Below are 12,671 nucleotides of genomic sequence, written 5' to 3' on the forward strand. Positions count from 1 at the left end.
GTAGAACATAGAGACTGAGAGTAGAATGTAGATGGTAGAACATATGAAGAAGCTAGTCATAAAAGGGGATAAGTGACGATTTTGGTTGCTTTTCTTTTTTCTTGCTCCAAATTAGCTGAATTTTTGCATGTGGTCTTCAATGTAATAGAAAAACGTGTTCCTGTATTTTTGCCGCTGGTTTTTGCTTCGCTTTATAAAGACGCCGCTAGGAAAAGCGAGTGGTTTTTTGCATACGCAATATCCTGAAAACGAAGCAAGGTTTAGCGCAAAAACTACGGGACATTGCTAAACATACCTAAACAAAACTCTATGCGAAATTTGGAGCGTTTTCGACAAAGTTCACTTTTGATTAAAATACCTAACGCCCTTTTCCCGCCGAGGCTGCAAATAAACGAAGCCGGGCCTTTGTTATGATAAACAGAGCCGATCCTTTGTTATAATAACCAAGCCCAGCCTTTGTTATAAGTCGAAGTCTCGCCTCGGTTTATCATAACAAAGGATCGGCCCACCGCGACCGCAGGGACTTTGATCTCACTTAGAAAGCAGCAAAATGTCAATTTCACGCAACGTATAAGCTCAAAAATGTTGATTTTAGGTCAAAAAAGGTTTAAATGTTGATTTCACGTTAACGCGTGACGGCAAGGATGTTGGTTTCACTTAGAAACCAGCAAAATGTCAATTTTACGCAGCGCATAAGCTCAATGATGTTGATTTCAGGTCTAAGTAGGTTGAAATGTTGATTTCACGTTAACGCGTGACGGCAAGGAGGTTGATTTCTCTTAGAAACCAGCAAAATGTCAATTCCACGCAACGTATAAGCTCAAAAATGTTGATTTCAGGTCAAAAAAGGTTGAAATGTTGATTTCACGTTAACGCGTGATGGCAAGGAGGTTGATTTCTCTTAGAAACCAGCAAAATGTCAATTCCACACAACGTACAAGCTCAAAAATGTTGATTTCAGGTCAAAAAGGGTTAAAATGTTGATTTCACGTTAACGCGTGACGGCAAGGATGTTGGTTTCACTTAGAAACCAGCAAAATGTCAATTTCACGCAGCGCATAAGCTCAATGATGTTGATTTCAGGTCTAAATAGGTTAAAATGTTGATTTCACGTTAACGCGTGACGGCAAGGATGTTGGTTTCACTTAGAGACCAGCAAAATGTCAATTTCACGCAGCGCATAAGCTCAATGATGTTGATTTCAGGTCTAAATAGGTTAAAATGTTGATTTCGCGTTAACGCGTGACGGCAAGGATGTTGGTTTCACTTAGAAAACAGCAAAATGGTAGGAGCCCATGATGGGCTCCTGAAAATGGTAATTTCACGCAACGTATAAGCTCAAAAATGCTGATTTCAGGTCAAAAAAAGGTGTAAATAAAAATAAAATGAAACAAATAAACATTTCAATAAACACTTTTTCAAATACGGCAACGTCTTCAATGGCTAAAAAATCACGAGATAAAAAACATAGTTTTCGACAAACGCGATCGTAGCTTTATGTCACGCACCGCCATAACTTCCAAGTTCAAAATGCGCTGGTACCTCTTATGCCTGATGAGGACAACAACTTTGGCGGCTGTTTAGTTTTGGATTTAAGAATTTGATGACTCCACATGAAAACGCTCTATAAATAGGGCTGACAGATTGACAGATTAACAGATTAACCCTTCTGCGCAACGTATGGGTCTCCATACATCTGCATGTCCTCTGATCCCAGAAGCTCAAAACACTACAAATCATGCCGATTTGAAATAAAATCAATGCAAACTGGATCACAGATCTGTTACAATCGATTGCCACTTGCTGGCCATTATTATGTTTAAATCTAGTTACCAGTTCGAGAAACGTCCGCAGAACGTAATAGCAATGCATGCCGGGAAGGGTCTTTACACCTCGTGCGCGGGAAGACATGGCGGTCGATACAAGACAAATTTTATCACTCTAAAACCAGTTCTCGCTTTCCAAACTTTGACGCTAGCAACGCTTGGCAAATGGGCCACAACTCACCAGAGGGTATTTTTCTTGGGCAAGAACTGCTCTTGGACTTCGCTACCTGGCTCGATCTGACTTCAAACACTGATAACACGATTACGGTATATCAGCTGCCTTCGAAGTTTCAGAACACATTTTGATTCTTTAAAACGTGCTGATGACTTACGGGTTTATCGAGGCTTTATGATGCCTCTCAACCACCAGGTAGGCACACAAGGTACTTTAAAACAATGCTTAAGATATTAGTTGACAGAGCTCTAATACGGCACATCTCTTTTTTGTTTGATGGCATTTCGTTTGACGCTCGATCGATTCACGTGTTGTGTTCACGTCACAATAACCGGTGTAAACAATCCGTTCCCAGATTTCCGCTCTATATGCTGTGGGATTTGGTTTTGACTTCATACACTATAAACAGTCTGCCTGTTTGCTGTTCAACAAATAAACTCCTAAAGACATGGCTAGGAAAAGCCAAGTTTTTTGCCTACGTTTTAACTCGAAAACAAAGCAAAAACCAGCGACAAAAATACAGAACCACATTTTTCTATTACGTTGAAGACCACATGCAAAAATTCAGCTAATTTGGAGCAAGAAAAAAGAAAAGCAACCAAAATCGTCACTTATCCCCTTTTATGACTAGCTTCTTCATATAGTGTAGAGAGTAGAGGGTAAACTCAATACAGAATTGTATATTAAAAAGATTATTAAAATACTGTAAACCATAATGACACTGTAATAAGACTTTAATATTTATGAGATAATAAAGAAAGCCAATAAATTACAATTACAAAAATTACAACATCGCAGATGATCAAGAAACTTGCACTCGCAACCCAATATCCTTTTATCACTCTACTGGTTTTTTAAGCCTCTAAGCTATTGTAGAGAGTAGTCAAAAATTCTTGAGCTGATAAACTCGTAAATGCATAGAGCGTAGAGCGTAGATGGTGGAACATGGAGTGTAAGAGCTTTAAGAGTGTAGCGCATTGACCATAGATGGAAGAACATGAAGAGCGTAGAGCGTAGTCAGGGTAAACTCAATACAAAATTGTAAATTGAAAATAATTAAAAACACTGCAAACCGCAATAACATTCAACATTCCCTAAGTGTGATATAATATTTGCTTTGATAATTATATGCCACTACACCTCTATGGTGTACGCATATCCGAGAGAAACGGAGCTTAAACATTCAAAATACTACTGTAGAGTTGTAGAGCTGTACGAAAATTTCTACGCCTAATCGAGCTTCATAAAGTGGGCTGGGTATAATAAAACGATGCGAAGGAGATCGTGCTTGACTTTCACAACTCTTGCTTTTGTTTTTAATGCAGTATGTGAAAGTTTGTTAATCTGGATGATTAATTGTGACATCTTAATTTTAAACTTAGTTTGTCATTTCTTAGCGGTCTTGCCCTTGGTCGAATTCTTAAATGAAGAGAAATCGTCATTACTTAAGCTTGTAGAATAATTAAAACAAACTAAAACCGTAGAACATGCTAATTTCATGTATGCTGCGATCTATTCCTTTTCATCCAAACATGAATTTAAGCCAAAGCTTTAGCATTTTCACACATCGTGATGGACGCATCCTTGACACAGCCTGTCAACATTTTAGAGACATTTAATGCATACCAGTACAGAATTTATGAGATAGAATTCTGCTCCTACATTTTCCACATCTTCAATTTTCGTGTTCTGGTGAAGGGGAGGTTCATGTGTATCATTTTATGTCAAGCATAGTTCAGATCAGTATGTGCTTTTTTGTCACGAACCCTGGTCCCACCTCCCCAGCAATGCGTCATCATGCATGAAGTTGTAGATGAATCACTGTGTAAAATATGTCACTATCAACAGAATGTGCCGCCGCATTACTATCTTTTAGATACCCTAGTACTACTTAATAATGTCTTGGGTTATGTTATACCTTATTATAGGAAATTAACGCGTCATGAAATTAACATGAATTTCCAAAATTCACGTTAATTTATGTTAATGTTAATGTTATCCAGTGGCTCAGTGCGCTAACAACCGCTGGGTGCAATGTAAATTACGAAGTGGCGTGGCTGCCTCCTAGCTCTCTCTCTAGCACCCAGGCACAGAAGTAAACTGAATATGCATGCAAAATAAAAAACTAAATATAGAAACATACAGAGGCTGAACTAGAACAACAACAATGAAAGCGAACCTGAAACTAAACGGATATATGCACAATGGGTGCAGTCTCTGGTCCCTTAGATTTGTCCTTCTAAATGTAGCGAGTAAAATAAAGTTACTACTGAAGGTGAAAGGACACGTATTAGTGTTACCAGGAAGAACGCAAAAGCCTAGCACACTACTTTAAGTCCCAGTCCTGATTTTGCCAAAATGGGGCACTTCGTTGGCGGCCAGACCTCCAGGGAGGAACAACAGCAGCAGACTCGGGTGGAGCACCTGAAAGAACCAAGCAGTCTGGAGAAGAGGCTGGAGTGCAGGATGGTGGGACAATGGCTGCAGGTACTGGAGGAAGTTTCTGAACAGGGACAATGTCCTGCACAGGTTGCAGAACCGTGAGTTGTTGATAGGCGGGAGGCTGAGTAACCACTAGAGAAGGGGCAGAGACAGTGGAGTGTCTTGGTGGTAGTATAACAGGGTCAGCGTCATCATCAGAGTCAAATGGGGAGGGCTTGTGAAGGCCACGAATGGGGCCCTGTGGGGAATGAGCCAAAACCGTTGGAGCCACTGGATAACATTCAGACATTGGCACCAAGTAGAGTTTGCTGCAAAACTGGGAGGTGGTGAACTTCTGGAGCTGACAGGAGAGGTCCTGATGAATGCTGACCACAAGGTATTTCTCATGGGCTTTCAATTTGTCTCTGTCACCTTTCAAGAAGACTAAGTCGCCGACAGAGATGGCAGCTGAGGGTAGGTTGGTACAGCCACAAGCCTTAGACTTTGCACTGGATGTGTGATTCTGCTGGCGGGAGTACTTCTGATTAAGGATGAATTGTCTGTCAACTATGGGTAGCTGTTCACCAGTTAGCTGGTCGCATTGGGTCCAGACCTCCCACGCTGAAAGGCCATTGCACCAGATGCGAGAGTTTATGTTTGCTGTTGCTAGTGCAAGAGTGATGTCAGACACAGGTCCTCCCTCAGGGGACAAGTTTAGGAGCTCTACACTGAGCTCCTCAATGGTATGTTCTGCGACAGGATTGTTATTGGGATTCTTGACCCTGCCGATCTCCAAGGTAATGCCGTGGGAGAGGAGGATTGGGTCGGTGGCAAGTGCACAAAAACCAGGGGCAGGATCAACATGAACTGTCACACCACCATTGTGTAAGGAATGCAGCTAGGAACATAAGACTATGAGGGCATTGCGGAGATCCTCATGTTTCTCGCTCCTGATAAGGGTGGTTAAAGTGTACGAGGAGACAGTCTCTCTTAGTATGAGGATTAATTGTCGGTGACGTCGGGCAACATCAGCAGCGAATGAAACGTAGTGGCGCAGCGGCTTCTTCTGAAACTGGGATCGCAGGCGCACTTCAACACCATGTGCTTTTCATTTGCCGCGAAAATGACAGCAGATACCAATCAGTTGAAGGAATTATGTGAGTTTTTATGTGCGGGGAATGAAGATTCAGCCAAAAGGTTAATCCAAACTGTGAGTCCTTCATCAGTTGTTGATGTAGGGAAAGTGGATTTGACCAAACTGTCGACAGTGAAAGGCGTTGAGGAAAGCAAGTCGAAAATAAAGAACGGCATTTCAAAGAAGTAGCAAAGGGAAAATATGGAAGGACCTGTGTTTGTCTCACAATGAAAACCACGGACTTAAAACATCTATGGTGACTATGGTGTCACTCGTGTTGTTTCTAACTGTTTTCACTCTTCAATTGTGACTTTTCTTGCATGCAAAGTAACCTATAAAATCGTATTCTTGTGTAAGTTATATATAAAATAAGTTGGCGACCAAAATTTACAATCTGGCAACCAAAATTTTTCCGTTAGTTGCCAGCTAGCTCCCGAATGAAAAAGTTAAATTTGAGCGCTGACAATGAGCAATTTGTTCCAGCTAATTTCAGTTTGAATCCTCAAGCTGCACAATATGCAAACTCCATGCAAGGAGCCAGTAACCACAGCATGCAGGGAACGAGTAACGTCCCGGGTCATTGGGCAGAAATACAAGTCAGTACCCTCAACGTTCAACAAGTGAGGAACATCCCCAGTCATTGTCCAGTTCAGAAAGTGAAGATTAAAGACGAGGACAGAAACTTTGTCGAAGCCCTCGCTATGTTAGATAGTGGTGCCAACACAAGCTTCATTTCAAAGAATGTAACTAAGAAACTAGGTTTAAGTGGCCCTAAAGTGCACATAACCATGAATCTGGCTGGAGGTCAGAAGAAGTCAGAAGAATCAGAGTTAGTTAACATTACTGTTGTACCAATTTCAGAAAAAACCATGATGAACCCCCAAAGGAGAGCAATTACAACGTTGCGTACCATCGTATGTTATCCTCAGAGAAAACCTTCAAGAGAAAGAACTGTCTCGGGGATGTACAAGTCAAAATTTGGAAGCTGATCGAACAAGAGTTTATTGTAGAAATAGAACAGGTCAATCATAATGTCCCTGTGTGGTATCTTCCTATGCAGGCTGTTTTTATCCCAGATAGAACTACCAAGCTTCGTTTAGTCTTTGATGCATCCGCAAAGGGCAAAATGGAAAGTCCTTAAATGATCATCTAGAAAAAGGACCGAGCTATATTAACAGTTTACCTAACGTTCTTATGGCTTGGCGCTTTGACCAAGTTGCATATACCGGAGACATGCACAAGATGTTTAATCAAGTATGGATCCACCCAGATGATCAAGTATTCCACAGGTTCCTATGGAGAACAAACAAAAGTGAACAGCCCCGAGTGTATTAGTGGGTCAGGTTAAATTTCAGAGACAAACCAGCACCCGATATTGCAGCTGCAGTAATCAAGACCTTGGCGAAAGCCTCAGAAGCTCAGTATTCAGAGGGAACTAAAGAGCTCTGCACACATGTCTAAGTAGACGATATTGGCGGTTCCAGAGAGAATTAAGCAAGATGTAAAAAAGTTACAAGTGAAATTGAGGCCATACTCACAGCAGGACAATTTCAAGTCAAAACATGGCACTCCAACAACAAGAACGTTAACCAGTCAGATGAGGAATGTACAGATTTTCTTGGACATAAGTGGAACAAAGTTCTCGACAAGGTTTCCTTTAAGAAGAGCAAAATCATTGCAGACTTGACAAATCTTTCAAAGAGGGAATGTATAGCCTGTGTCACACAAATGTGGGATCCCATGGGGCTCATAGCACCATGCACCATTGAATTAAGAATTGATCTCCAAGAATTGTAGATTGCAGGATATTCGTGGGATGAAATTCTCCGCGAAGAGACTTGTATGAAGTGGATAAGGAACATTCAAATCCTCAATCAACTTCTCACATACGAGTTCGACAGAAAGCTGAAGCCTGATAACACAGTGGGTTTACCTGAAATCCATGGGCTTTGCGATGGAGGAGAGAAGGCATACGGGGCCATCATGTTCCTCAGATGGAAGCTTGCGAACAGCAGTTACTTCTGTGTCATGGTAAAGGTGTTCGTCGCACCTTTAAAGAAGAAATCCATTCTGCGATTGGAATGAATAGGATGTCTTACGCTCCCCAGATTGTACAGCACTTGCAAAGAAGCACTAGAATCTGCCGAGACAACTGACTCCAAGACAGTATTTTGGATGGATTCACAAACCGTATTAGCCTGGATTAAAATGCCCCCAAAAAGATTCAAGCAGTTTGTCTCGGTGACAGTTGCTGAGATCCAGGAAACCCTTGACACACAAGCATATAAGTACTTCAGATCTGATATTAACCCAGCAGATGTCTTGACAAGAGGAGCACCACCAAAAGAGGTTAAAACTTGGATGGAAGGTCCTCCATTTCTTTGGCACCCCGAAGAAGAGTGGCCTAAGTTCGAAGAAAATTCAAAGAAAGTCGACAAAGAATCATTAAAAGAAATGAAGTCCAACAAGGAGAAGACAACCAAGTGCAAAGAACCAACACCATGTACAGTTTCTTCAGAAGAATCAACAAACATCAGACAACCGACAGATAACCCTATCTTGCATTATTTAATAAAGACTTGTTCAATGTGCGCTAAAGCTAGAAAGACCCTGGCCTATGTCCTGAGATTCGTTAACAATGCAAGAAAGAAAGAAAACAACACGAGCCCAATTTCACTAGGAGAATTGAGAGAATCCGAACTGCAGATGTTTAAGTGGTGTTAAGAGACAATCAACATAGACACTGTAGACCAAAAGCTGATGTCAAAACCAGCTTTATGACAATTGTATTGTAAATTTCTGTTTCTCTTATTTAGATTTAGTAGTAATAGGTCCACATCAGCTGTACAGTTGCTTATTTTAAACCTACTTATCAAATAAACGTATGTATGTATGTATGTATGTATGTATGTAGATGAACAAGGATTTTTACGTGCACATGGAAGACTCAAAAACATCAGGTCACTGCCAAATGAGATGCGAAATCCTATCATTTTACCAAAAGGACACCAAATGGTAAACCTACTCCTTGACCATCTCCATGAAAAGCGAGCACATTGTGGATTCAAAAGCCTCGTTTATGAATTGAGAAAATGCTTCTGGATTGTGGGACTCTGAAAGATGGCCTATCATTTTACCAAAAGGACACCAAATGGTAAACCTACTCCTTAACCATCTCCATGAAAAGCGGGTGCATTGTGGATTCAAAAGCCTTGTGTATGAATCGAAAAAATGCTTCTGGATCATGGGACTCTGAAAGATGGCCAAGCAAGCGACCAGTAAATGTGTTACATGCCAGAAATTACGACGAAAGCCTATGGGGCAACTGATGGGCCAGCTCCCCAAACTTTGAGTTGCAGCAGGATTTCGTGCATTCAGCAGCACAGCAATTGACATGTTCAGACCTTTCCATGTTAAAGTCGGACGTAAGACACTAAAGCGAGCACACGTGATCAAATTTACTTGCATGACTACTAGAGCAATCCATTTAGAACTCGTAACCGACAAGAGTACCGACACATATCACATGGCATTTTGACAATTTGCGTCGCTCAGATGCCACCCTATTACTGTTGGTCAGATTGCAGGACAAACTTTGTTGGGGCACAACAATACTTAAGAGAAGTAATGCCAGCTTGGGATATCTCCAGAATTCAGAGTGTCTTGTCAAATAAATTTTCATGCACATTCAAGTGGGAATGGAACATACCATGAGCTAGCCATCAAAATGGAGTGGTCAAAAGTCTCATTAAATCTGTGAGGCAGGTGTTGAACGCCTCTTCCGAAAATCAATCATTCACTTAGGAACAGTGGAGAACACATCTAGCAGAAGTGACATATTTGGTAAACAGTCGCCCTCTTTATCCCAGTTCAGACGGAATCTGGGAAAGCCTTCCTGTCACGCCTGATGACCTTCTTAGTGGCCACCATTTTCCGCCTCCTGCTCCAGAACAAGAAGAGAGAGTAAATCCGTGACATCTCATGAGAAGCACAGAGAAACGGGTCCAAGAGTTCTGGAAGTGTTTGGTTAAATATTTTGTGCCAAATTTGTACAGACCTAGAGAAAACCTCCAACTCTGAGAAGAACATGGAAGCTTGGACTGGTACTTCTTACGTATCCAGGAGCAGATGGTCTTGTGAGAAAAGCAAGAATTAAAACTGCAAGTTCAGTGTATGATGGACCAATTCACAAACTTTGTTTAATTGCACAAAGGAAGAACTAAGTAATGAAACATAAGCAACTACAAATGTTGCGATAAATGCATATCATTGCTCAATCTAATCACATAGTAATGTAATAAGATTTCTGCACTGGATAGGGAGTGTTTTGCAGGAACACGAAATTATCTTAAGTCCTTGAATGATTATGTAAAGTCCCTAGGGGCATAACTCTATAAAAGGGATCACGCGGCTCAAATCTCGCAGAGGGGACGCTATTTCGTTAAGAGATGCTAAGTTCATGCAGAGAAAGAATCATAATCTAGACGCGAGGTTTATGAACGGGAAAGTCCTGATTACAAGAATTGTAAGTAGAATTATAACATATTTTCAGTTTGTATTAGTTCAAGGAGAATTACGACAATTACGGCACAGAGCCTCAAAGTAATTGTAATTTGTTTCTTTCAGTTTGACTATATACTTCTAGACAGAAGGAGTGTAAAAATAAATCCTCATAATTCCCAGCTGTTGTGGTCTGATTCAAGTCCAAAACAAACTTTACTGGATGTTTTTCATTGCCAGTCTTATAGATTCAAGAATTGAAATACCTTTCAACAGTGAACTCTTTCACACCACTTCTTGTCTTGGAGCCTCTTTCTGTGTGCCAGATGATGTTTTCACATTTCTCGGCTCCTTCTTCTCTTTGTAACTCCAGGTCACCCATCAGAACTTTTCTGTGCTCATCTCTGGCCCTCCAGCTGAAGTGTATGGTGTTATTAAGCCCCACGGTACAAATGAGAGCCTCTGGAGAGTGATCACCGAGTTGGTTTGCTGACCAAAGCTTCTCCAATTCATCTTCCTTAAGACCAAGAGCTTCTTTTGGACAGCATCCTTTCCCTTCTCAACCTAACTGCTTTCACTTTGATTCAAGCATTTCTCTGGACTCTGCAAACTCTTTATCCTTGAACAGGCAGTAGTGCTTGCCAAGCTCACTCAAATGGCGACCAAAACTATGCTGGAAGGATGAAAGTGTACCTGGCTCAAACTCAGTGCCCTCCTGCTCTCTTTCATTAGTGAAAAAGTGACACAGAAGTTTGTTGTGCTCATTTGGTGCGATACTCTCCATTGCCGTACTTTTTCGATGGAGGAACACCATCTTTTCTAAACGTTCAGGTCAGATTTGGTTTTCTTTGCCGTGTTTATGTTTTTGTTTTTCTCGATAAACTCACCTATTTCAGCATCATTCAACATGGCTGCTGTTTCAGAAGTAGAAGGGGTTGCTTCACTTGTTTTGCTTTTTCCAGTAAGTTCTTTGTTAACAGCCAAAGGGTTTTCAAAGTCTAGGTCAATTTCAGGAAGCCATTCAAATTCATAATCGTCAGCAACTGTTGCATAAATGTCCTCCATTTTGTTTTTTTCAGACTGGGCATCGTGCAGTGTCCACATCAAATGGTTTGTCAAACAGGTTTTCTGCTCTACAAATAACAGTACAATATCGCTGTATATTTGTGCTGTTTTTTGGACGGTATTCGCTGCAGTTGGATAATAAACAGCGATATTGTACGGTTATTATTTTGTAAAGTAGCAAACCTGTTAGCCAGACAGGTTGGCATGTGCACGCAACACTGTTACACTCTCCCTCTTTCACTGATAAATTTATTGACTAACAGCAGTTGGATAATAAATCTCTTATTAGATGTTTTGGTGTGTAGTATTGCTTTATATTTTTACTCATTGTTTGTATTTTGACTTGCCTTATGGGCTCGTCAAAATACGGTACAACTCGTAAAAATATACAGCTATACTACACACCCGCAAAACATCTAATAAGATATATTTATTTTGGCCAGAGGGAGGAATTGTAGCACATTACTTGTACTTATAGACTATCAAACAGAAGAGGTAACTGAAAAGTGTAATTAATGTTCAATATTGTACCTCACAATGTTGTAAAGACAGCAGTGCTGCATTATATTGGTGCTAGATGTAGAAATATATTCCATATTGGGCATAGTTACATAGCAGCAGAACCCAATACAAAGAACTGAATATGTTTTCTGCCAATATAATGCAGTGTTGTCTCAAAATTAGTTTTGTATTGCAATTCAACCATTTGTTCTAGGGAAAATGAAAGGAAAAACATAACGATGCTTTGAATAAAGTATCATACATGCTTAGTAAACGCGAAGAGTAGTACATGATTACTGGCACACAGATTACATTTTCAGTTTGGTCACTTAAATCATTTCCAACTTTCAATCCATACATTCCTTGCAGAAACTATAAAAATGCATTCAGGGTATGTAAGGAAAGTTCAAAGAAAAGAAAACAAAAGAATCTAAACAGAGTTAATTTTATTCTGACTAATCTGTTGAACATTTCAAAAACAAGACTATGTTATTAGTGCAAGCTAGCTTGTTCTGTGAATGGCTCATCTGAAGTGATTAAAAACAATTAGCTGTCTTTCGTCACCTACACCAAGGTACCTTTTGCGTTAAATAGCGTGTAGAGATTGAACTGTGCAAATGATGACAGTTGAAAGATCAGCAGAGATTCACTGCTGTAATGTTGTTAAATTTGAAGTGTACATGAACAACCCAATTTGGTGCTACGATGTCAATTTTAAATACAAAACACAAGGAATGGAATGACCCCCCCAAAGACCTGAAACTTTTGAAATGCTAAGAATTTTTAAATTAAAACTTTTAACTTTTTAATAGAATTAGGTGAGGCGCAACATGAATGTAGTGTATAGGTTTTTGTACATATTTAGCAGTCTTTTATTTTACTTTTTACCTTAACTTGAATTAATAGTAAATTGTATTTTATGTACTGACCACCGGTTCATACCAGCATCTTTATATTGAATTTGCTGATCAATTTTTTTTTTCAGTATAAATAAAAGTTTTTATTATAATTATTATTAATCTGGAAATGCAAGACCACACAGGACCCT

General features: G+C 40.1%; 1 protein-coding gene across 1 annotated transcript in view; it reads left to right on the forward strand.

Moving 5' to 3' along the window:
- LOC145479226 (conserved oligomeric Golgi complex subunit 1-like) overlaps window positions 1-12,671 on the forward strand; it is a 111,561-nt gene that overhangs the window by 20,770 nt on the left and 78,120 nt on the right. The gene's annotated exons all lie outside the window — the stretch shown is intronic.

Source organism: Orbicella franksi, chromosome 1 (genome assembly GCF_964199315.1).
Source record: "Orbicella franksi chromosome 1, jaOrbFran1.1, whole genome shotgun sequence".
Taxonomy (NCBI): Eukaryota; Metazoa; Cnidaria; class Anthozoa; order Scleractinia; family Merulinidae; genus Orbicella; species Orbicella franksi.